The 10,734-nt window shown below is 33.5% G+C and overlaps 1 non-coding gene across 1 annotated transcript; it reads left to right on the forward strand.

The window, feature by feature from the left end:
- The first annotated feature begins 202 nt into the window (after nucleotides 1–202).
- LOC126032693 (small nucleolar RNA SNORA51) lies at nucleotides 203–334 on the forward strand. Its single transcript, XR_007503916.1, has one exon. It is a non-coding gene; the product is annotated as a small nucleolar RNA SNORA51 (small nucleolar RNA).
- The last annotated feature ends 10,400 nt before the right edge of the window (nucleotides 335–10,734 follow it).

Below are 10,734 nucleotides of genomic sequence, written 5' to 3' on the forward strand. Positions count from 1 at the left end.
TGTCTAGAGTACAGGCCAGTGTGAATTGGGAGGAAGGACACTTGAGATATTGGTGATGGGAATGTTGCACTGGTGAAGGGTTTATATATATATATATATATATATATATATATATATATGTATGTATGTATGTATATGTATATATATACATATATATATACATATATATATAAATCAACAAACAAAGAAAAAGAAAAGATAAGGCCTCCCAATGCTTACTACAGGCTGTGTTCTTTACACTGACTTTATAGAAAGAGAAGGTACAGTAAATGCACCCCATATACACCTCAACCCAGGCCCTTTGCCTGGTCTGTATTGTGAATGAGAGACAAAAAAAAGAGGCATGGTGTGGCAAAATGGATCAAAAACTTAAATCCAATATTTTGCTTCCTGTAAGAAACACAACTGAATAGTCGGAGCAAAAACAGACTTAAAGTCAATGGTAGGAGAATAATCATGCTAATAATTTCCTGAAAATAATTGGGGTGGTCATATTAATATCAGATGACATTGATATTAGGCTTAACAATTACAAAAGACAGATGGGCATTTGTTAATAATCAATGGATGTGTACCTTAAGAAGAAATAACACTCTAAACATACATGTACCCAATGACAGGCCAGCAAAATACTTATACCCACTCCTCTAAACCTTGAAGAAAGACATTAATAGCAACATAATAATTGTAGGAGTTTTTTAACACCACCTTATAATCCCTTGATAGGTAACCAGGATATAATTTAACAAAGATAAATTATCTTTGGAGGAAGAAATAGAAGAGAGAATTTGTGTATACATATACATATTTGTGTGCATTAGTCATGTATACATATGTGTGTATGTATATATATATGTATACATATGTGTGTATGTATATATATATACAAGTCTCCAATGCACATTTGGCATTCTCCAAGATAGACCATATGCTTGACCATAAAACAAATCTCCATAAAATCAAGAGGATACATTGCCACCTAATGGTGAGATAAAACCAAAAGATAATTTGTGTCATCCTGACTTCGACATATAATCTGTATTAAAAAAAAAAAACAGATATGTAACTATAGAAACCTGACTTTGACAACTGTGATTGTGAAGAACTTTTACTGGGATCACAGAGAAAGACTTTGGGGTTAGACAACTTAGTATACCTGGAGCCTATAGTTGGTCTTATGCCTGAATGCTTGATGGGTAAGGTCTCCTTATTTTTAGGCCAAAGGTTTTCTTACTATTTTCTTCATATTTTGCTGTGCCTACTCATATAACAAACAACAAAGAAACAAAATCCCAGCCACAAACATGCCTTCTTTTAATTGAATTATTTTTAATATCTTATCTTTTAAATTGGGGCTCTGCCTTTTTCATAGTATCTCGTGACACGGACTACTTTATTTTACCACATATTATTTTTACCACATATTACTGCATTTTTTTCTACAAAACTAAGGAGAAAGGATCAAAGAAACGCTGGCATTCAGGGCCTAAGTGGTCTCAAATGCATTTATGGGAGAAATAAATAAGAACAGAACTAAATATCCAAGCCAAAATCAACAATAATAGAATCGAGACATAAACTTTAAAAATCTTAACTTAAAGGAACCTGTTATACTGGAAGTCCATGGGATAGAGTGTAATGGTTTAGGGTGTATTCTGGTTCATTGGTAAGGGAGGTTGACACTGGTAGTGGGAAGAGCCCTGACTTATTGTATATCTCAAATTCAACTATAAAGAATTATGCTGATCACAGTTTTGTCAATAAAATTTAAAAAATAAAATCAAGAAAATAAAATTTTAAAAATAAAATCAAGAGGATAGAAATTGTCCTTGCAAACTTCATAGATGATATTACACTAAAAATAGAAGTGAGTTACAAGGAGACAAAGGAGAAATGATTTAAAAACCTTGAAATAAAGAACAACCAATAGGTCAGGGAGGAAATCAAAGAGAAAAATCAAAGGATTCCCAGAAAGGTCTTTTCTCAGCCTCAGTCAGGTTTCTTGTGCTATTCCTGATTGTCTGCCCTCTGTAGTCAAATGGGTTTATGTCTGGGCAGAAACAGGAAACCTCCCATCCTAATACCTCTCACCAAACATCAACAGGGCTGTCTTTCAGGCCTTTCCTCAACGTCTTCCCAGATTTCAGCACCATTTCTGCCCCACCATCATCTGGCCCCTGAGGCCAGTCAAGTTTGTGTCTGGTGAGAAAAGGTAAATATCCTCTTTCCATCAACCCTCCTTTTCTCAAATTGTACATACAAAGTCATTTCAATTTATATCATATAGTTATTGGCAGATTAGGTCTAGGACTTCTTTCTCTGAGAAGATATACAGCTCATAACTCAGCTGAACAATCCAATGAAAAGCATGCAATAATTTTATCATACTTAGATAAACATTCTTGTTTAGGAAAATAGCAACTAAAGAAGATATACTTTTATACAAATAGTTCAATAGGTCACTTTTTAAATCACCCTGATACTACAACATTAAAAATAAATACAAAGATCAAAAGGAAGCTTAGGAAGATACCAAAGTTGGGATATGGAGAGAACCTACCTAAAATCACAAATATAATAATTATACTAACTACTCTATAAGACCACAATGCCACAGAGATCAAGATTGACTGTAAAAAAGATGTTCAGAAAATCTAACACCTAGAGACCAAATAACATGCTCTTCAACAACAGCTGCATCAAAGAGGAAATAAAAGAACATATAAAGAGATTACTTGAGACTAATTATGATAAAGGCGCAAATTTCTAAAATCTATGGGACACAGCAAAAGCAGTAATTAGGGGAAAACTCACAGCAATACAGGTATACACTAGGAATGAGTAAAAAGACAAAATTAAAAAACCTAAAGGGACACCTTAAATATCTGTAAAAACAACAGCAAAGGAACCCAAACATAAGCAGAAGAAAAAAAAAACAGAGCAGAAATCAACAATATAGAAACAAAAAAATTTAATGAGACCTAGAGCTGGTTTTTTTTGAAATAATAAACAAGGTAGGCAAACTACTCTGAAAACTCCTAAGGGATAAAAAGGGGGGAATGATACTCAAACAAATTGGATCAGAAGTAAAAGGGGAGAGATATCAACAGAACCCCAAGATATACAAGACATTATGAGAGCTTATTATTAACAGCTCAATCAGTTGAGAGCTTATTATTAACAACTCAATCAGTTAAGCTAGATTTCAGAAAAAATATCATCTTGATACTTAATGAGGAGGAATTGCAAAGCCTAAATAGGCCAATAAGAAGTAATAAAATTGAAACAGTATTTAAGAAACTCCTCAAGAATAAATGTCTAGGATCCAGGACCAGAAGGGGTTAAGGTGAATTTTATAAGCATTCAGGTAATAGTTCCTACCATTGATATTTGAACTCTTACAAAATAGAAAAGATGGGAACCCTCCTAAAAACCCTCTATAAAGCTAATGACATCCTCATTCCCAAAGCTGACAAAGATACCACTAAGAAAGAAAACTATAGACCAATTGTGCTAATCAACATGGATGCATAAATCCTTAACAAAATCTTAGCAAACCAAATGCAACAACACATCAAAAAGATTATACATCACAACCAAGTGGGTCTCATCCCAGGGATTCAAGAATGGTTCAATATATGCAAATCAAACAACATCATACAGCACATTGATAAAATGAAGGATAAAATTAAACAACCATAACAATCAATACAGAGAAAGCATTTGACAAAATTCAAAACCCATTCATGATGAAAACCTTCAGCAAAATAATTGTGAATGGAAACTTCCTCAATATAGTAATAGCTATTTATAAAAATCCTACAGCTAACATTAATCTTACTGGCACAAATCTGAAAGTATTTTAACTAAGGTCTGGCACTAGGTAAGAATGTCCAATATATTCACTCTTATTCAATGTTTTATTAGAAGTCCTAGAAATAGCAATCAGACAACAAAGATTCAGAGGAAAAAGACATAAAATATCCTATCCCATTTGAAATAGGATCCAAACAGTGGTCCTCAAACTATGGCCAGTGGGCCACATACTGTATTTGTATCTGTTTTGTTTCTTCATTGCAAAATAAGATATATGCAGTGTGCATAAGAATTCGTTCATAATTTTTGTTTTTACTATAGTCAGACCCTCCAATGGTCTGAGGGACAGTGAACTGGCCCCCTGTTTAAAAAGTTGGAGGACCCCTGGTCCAAACTATCAAGTACCTAAAAATCAACTAAACAAGAGAGCCAAGAGACCTATATTAAGAAAACTACAAAACATTTATTCTTTCATTGCTGGTTAAAATGCTCCCTGATCAAACCCCTATGGAAAACAGTATCAGTGGTTCTCACTGAACTCAAAATTGAGCTGTCATATCATCCAGCAATGCCCCTTGTGGGTATCTATTCTCAGGACAGAAAACGTTCATCCAAAAGGAAATATGTACACAGCTATAAACTACAGCACTCCATACAACAGCTAAGACTTGGAATCAACCTAGATGTCCAACAAGAAACGAGTGGTGCAGCCTCATAATTTGAGGGGGAACAATGGATAGTACCAAGACCAGAGACAGTCATATGAACATTTAGTGGAAATAAAAAAAGATCGAACTTGAACACCAAACCCAAAGTCAATGACAACCGAATCTATACTCAATCTACAACAAGCTGTACAAGTGGGGAATAGTTACACTAGCATTACGGGAGGTAAAGGGGGAAGATATGGGATGCATATGGGAAGATATGGGAACGGGGTGGAGAAAGTACAACACTGGTGGTGAAAATGCTCCTCATTCATTGTCACTATGTGACTTAAACATTACTGTGAAAGATTTGTAATTCACTTTGACTGCAATAAAAATTAAAAGACAAGAGATGAGTGGATCATGAATATGTGATACATATACACAATGGAATACTACATAGCTGTAAGAATTGATGCACTCATGCAATTTATAGTAACATGGATGGAATTAGAGATATTATGTTAAATGAAGTAAGCCAAAAATAAAGGATAAATATACAATGATAACACTTATATATGGTAATCAGAATCTGTACGAATTAACACAGTGGTCTTAATGGTAGTTGACACAAACACCATTAATTCAGTGTTTGGTGAGGAGACGAGAAGGAGCTGAGTAGAAGAGGAGAAACACAAAAGATTATATTCTCTTATTCTATACTTAAAAAAGACTGCAGTAACAGATACAGTTATTAACATTTAGAATGTGCTCAATAAACTGCTCTTTATGTTTATAATAATGTTCTAATGTTTATCCACAGAAACGGGTAAGAATGCATTTGGAATTTATGGACTCCCATTACAGTGCTTGCTATAAGTTTTAGTGTTTTAATTTTAATAGACCTATAATAATTCATTGATCTTTTTGTCCATAGTGGAATTGGAGATACAGGTTGGTCCCTCTATTTTCACATTGTAATGCTATATTAGACTCAAAACAATGCACATTAAGATAATGTCTCTACAAAAATTTTAATGCATTTAGTTTCAATTTGTTTATGCCTGCTAATATGACTTAATATTTACATCCATAGACAACAATAAAATACACAACTACATGTCATAAACTCCTGCTATGGTGCTCATTCATTGAGTATATTATTGCAATTTATTTTTAATTTTAGGTAGTTTACCAATATATCATAATGCTCATGATTTTAGATTGCTTTAATGAAAGAAACCTGGAAGCTCAAATCAAGACCTGCTAGCTGGTACTTTATGGTGAATACTCCTCTTACAATAATCATTACCTATCTTTTAGCTAAAATTATGGTTATTTTAAGAATGTTCTATACACAATCTAACCAACAAATCATTCTTTGTAAAGATTACCCTCACCAATGATAATTTGCCTAGAACATGGAAAACTTTTCCATCTAACTTGCTGTCTATATATATGTTAAGTGTGCTGACCCATTCCATCTGAGTCAGCTTTTCGATTGCAACACATGAATTAATTCTCAGTGTCTGTCTATGTGTGTGAATGTATGTGTTGACCACCTCAATGTATGCCTTAATATGCCTTAATGTCCTTAATATGCATAATTTCTGTCTATATTGTAAATTGTCCTTCTCCCTGTTCTTACCTTCTCCCCCTTCTCTTATCACCTTTCATATTATTTTCTAGCCCTTTTTTCCCTCTCACCTCCAGTCTGTTATTTCACCCTATTTAACCTTTTGTATCCTCAGTTCTGAATTCCTCAGGAACCACAATCTTTCTCCCACCCCAAAAGCTACCAACCAGCTCTCAAAGTGAAAAGACAGATTCCCAGCCCATGTTGCCTCAGCTTGAGAATAAGCTGTCACCACTCCTGCTGCTGACTTGCTCATGGTCATACCTTTTCTCCCACCTCCCTTTGCTGTGGATTGTAGTTTGTTACTAGATTCAGTTTTTGAGAAACACTCAGCTTCTGATATCTCCATTTCCTGAAATATGACTGCTTGGGGTCATTTTTCAGACTCTACATGACAATGTCACAGGCTCAATCTGTGCTTCGTATTTTATCCCCCCCCAGACTATTTCAAAAGCCTTAAAGAGGAAATGTATATCTAATTTGAATATTTCTTTAGATATGTTCCCTTAATAGATATCATTCTTATTGTCTATTTCCTTAGACAGAGGTATTTTTCCCATTCCCTTTTTTAACCTGTTTAGTAGGAAATTCTAGCAGATAAGTTTCTCTTGGGTTCTGAGATCATGTTAGATCCAGTTTATAGGGATTATTTGACTTGTTATTTTTACCCCCATATGCACAGTAAAATCATGTACATTGTTTCTTTTTGTATAGGCACATTAAAATGGGGTAATCTTACTTGTGGAAAACAGTTCTTACCTAATAAGAATAGGAACACATAAAATTCATATTGCAGTGAGGTCTTTCATCCTGAATATTTGTCATAGTGACTGAAGCTTTACCTTCAGTGTTCCCTGCATTGCCACCATACAGTGAGATGAATTCAGAGGACACTACATGACACCCTGAATTTGACATAGAATATGTGCAAAACTCAAGATATCTAGCTCCAGAAAACTTACTGTAACAATTGTGATTGAGAAGAACATTTACTGGATCCCCAAAGAAAGACACTGGAGTTAGACAACTTAGTATGCTCAGAGCCCCTAGTTGGTCTTATGGCAGGATGCTTCATGGGTAAGGTCTCCCTATTTATAGGGAAAAGGTTTTACCTTTTTCTTTCCTCCATATTTTGCTGTACCTAAGCCCAAAACAAACAAGCAAACAAAAATACCTGCCACACATACCCCTTTTATTCTGTTTCCTAAATTTTTATTTATCTTGTAAATAGGGGCTCTAGCCTTTTTCATTGAAACTTGGTACATAGATTACTTTGTTTTTACCACATATTTGTGCATTTTTCTATGAAAATAAGAAGAAAAGAAAAAGAAAGGCTCTGGGCCAGCGGCCAAGTGGTCTCAGCTGTATTGGTGGAGGAAAAACTAAGGATAGAAGTAAATAAGCAAGCCATAGTCAACAACAATAGAATCAAGATACCTAAATTTTAACAATCCAAACTTAAATGGGCCTGATTTACTGGCAAACTAAGGGGCAAAGTGTGGCGGTATAAGAGGCAGTCTGGGTTCTTTGGTGGAGGGAGGCCAATACTGGTGGTGAGAATGTCCCTGATTCACTGTATTTCTGAAATCCAGCTATGAAGGACTTTGTAGATCACGATAATTTTAGTAAAAGAAAATTTAAATTAATGATTCCTGGAAACAAGTGAAAATGAAGACATGAATTATCAGAATCTGTGGAATAGACCCAATGCAGTATTAAGAAGGAAATTTACAGTTTTACAAGTATTCAAAAAAAAAAAAAGGGAAGTAAATGCTTACATAAATCACTTAATTGCTCAGGTTAAGAAATTAAAAAAAAATAGCAACCAAATGAGCCAAAAGAGATCAGAAAGAAGTAATAATGAAACTTAGAGCATAAATTAATTAACTGTACATCCCCAAATAAATCTAAAAGATCAAGTAAAGCAAGAATTGGTTCTTGAAAAATAAACAGGATTTATAAAACCATTAGCAAGACTCACAAAGAAAAAGAGGAAGGAATATAAGCAGAATTAGAAATGAAAAGAGGATGTCACTACAGATTATTTAGAAATTCAAAGAGTAATCAGAAATTACTTTGAGAATATCTGTGCCACATAATAAGAGAACCTGGAAGAAATAGATAAAATCTTGCACTCCTACAACCTTCCAAGGTTAAGCCAAAATAATCAGGATTATCTTAACAGACCTATAACTATTGCAAAATTGATTGGGTAATCAAAAGGGTTCGCCAAAACAAAAACCTAGGCTCAGATGCAACCCCTCATAAATTCTTTCAAACCTTTAGTGTTTATCTACTGCCTATTCTCCTCAAGTTCTTCCAGGAAATTGAAGAAACAAAAACATCCCCAAATAGTTTGTATGAAATTAACATTACCCTAATACCAAAAACAGAAATGACACAACAAAAATGAGAATTATAGGCTCATATTCTTTATAAACATGTATTCCAACAAAATACTAGCAAACGTAATCCAACAACTCATCAAGCATCTTATGCACTATGACCAAGATGGATTTATTTCAAGACTATAAGGATGTGTTAACGTATGCAAATCAATCAATATAAAAACCATATCAACAAAAGACAAAAAAAAAACATGCGATCATATTAATAGATGCTGAGAAAGTATTTGGTGTGCTCCAACATCCATGCATGATAAAAACTCTCAAGGACATGGGGATTGAAGGAACTTTCCTCAATATTGTCAAAGCCATTAATCACAAAGCCATTGCAAATATATTTAATGGGGAAAAACTAAATGTCTTTCCACTAAGATCTGTTACAAGGCAAGATTGCGTCCTCTTGAAACCTCTATTCAATATAATACCGAAAGTACTTGCCATAGCAATTAGGCAAACAAAAGACATCAAAAGCATCCACATAGGGCAGGAAAAAGTCAGATAACATGATACTATGTCTAAAAAATTCTAATGACTCTTAAAAAAAAACCTTCTATAAAAAATAGACAATATACATTAAACAACATTGAAATGTCACACTACAAAGTTAACACACAAAAATCCATAAATAATGACAATATAAATGATATAGAGAAGAAATTACCAAACACTAACTTTTATTTATTTATTTTTGATATTTGCATTTGCCATTTATTTAAGTTTTGTTGGAGCAAATAATATTAAATAATTTGCTATATCAAGCAAACAGGCTGAAAGAGTAAGAAGGAATCTGGGGGAATTGGTATAGGAAAGGGGACTTTGGTTGTAGAAATAGTATTGAAACATTGTATGCCTAAAAACTCTACTATAAAGAACTCTGTAATCAGTATCTTAACAAAAATTAAAAGAAAAATATAAAAATATAAAGTTATGAGTAAGTCATTATAAAATAAAAACACTTAACTAAAATAAAAGTGATTTATGTTAAAGTATAGGTAAAATTCTAAGTTACAATATCTTACATTATTCATAGTTTTTAAAACAATATTTATAATTTTCATTAAATTGCTTTTTATGTATTTTAAAATTTATTTCAATTAAACAAAATCTAAACAATAGTTCATTGTTCCTGGCTTAATTAATTGAATTTGAAAAAATTATTTAACGTTTCAATTATGGTAAGATACATTTAAATAATCAGTTCTCCATTCATTTAATTGTCTGATATAAATAATGACTTTGCTCTGAATTTTAATCAATTCTTAATAAACATTTTCTACATTAAGGTACAACTTTGCTTTTATTTTCTGTCATTGCACTTAAATAATTCAGCCTATTAGTTAAAAAAATCTCAATAAAAAATCTAACTTGACCAGTTATTCTCTTTTATACTAATTTATTTATTTTTCTATACAGTTTTTATACAAGTTGATTATAAAGTTCACTGCACTGTGTGTCCATTTTTATTTCTTTTTTTATATCTTTATTTAAACACCTTGATTGGAGTTGGGTTTCAGTCATGAAAAGAACACACCGCTTCACCAGTGCAACATTCCCATCACAAATGTCTCAAATTTTCCTCCTCCCCACCCTCGCCTGTACTCTAGACATCTTTACACTTACCTCATTCATTCACATTGTTATGATAGTTCTCCTTGTAGTTATTTCTCTAACTGCATGTCATGAGCTGAACCTTTCAGCCCTACTCCCTTTGGCTCTGAGGATTATTGCAAAAATGTCTTTTATTTTTCTCAAAACCCATAGATGAGTTAGACTATTCTGTATCTTTCTCTCACCATATAACTTATTTCACTGAGCATAATAGATTCCATATACATCCATGTATAGGAAAATCTCATGACTTCATTTCTCCTCCTGACTGCATAATATTCCATTGTGTATATGTACCATAGTTTCCTAGCCATTCATCTGTTTTCGGGCATCTTGGTTGTTTCCAGAGTCTGACTTTGTAAATAGTGTGGCAATAAATATAGGTGTGAGGAAGAGACTTTTGTATTGTGTATTGTACTCTTTGGATATGTTCGTGGAGTGGTATATCTGGATCGTATGGGAGTCAATTTCCAGGTTTTGGAGGAATCTCCACATCGCTTTCCTAGACAGCACTCCCACAAGCAGTGAATAAGAATTCCTTTCTCACCACATCCCCTCCAGCATTGCTTGTTCTCTTTCTTTGTGATGAACGTCAATCTCTGTGGCGTGAGACGGTACCTTA

The sequence above is a fragment of the Suncus etruscus genome, chromosome 16 (assembly GCF_024139225.1).
Source record: "Suncus etruscus isolate mSunEtr1 chromosome 16, mSunEtr1.pri.cur, whole genome shotgun sequence".
Lineage (NCBI taxonomy): Eukaryota > Metazoa > Chordata > Mammalia > Eulipotyphla > Soricidae > Suncus > Suncus etruscus.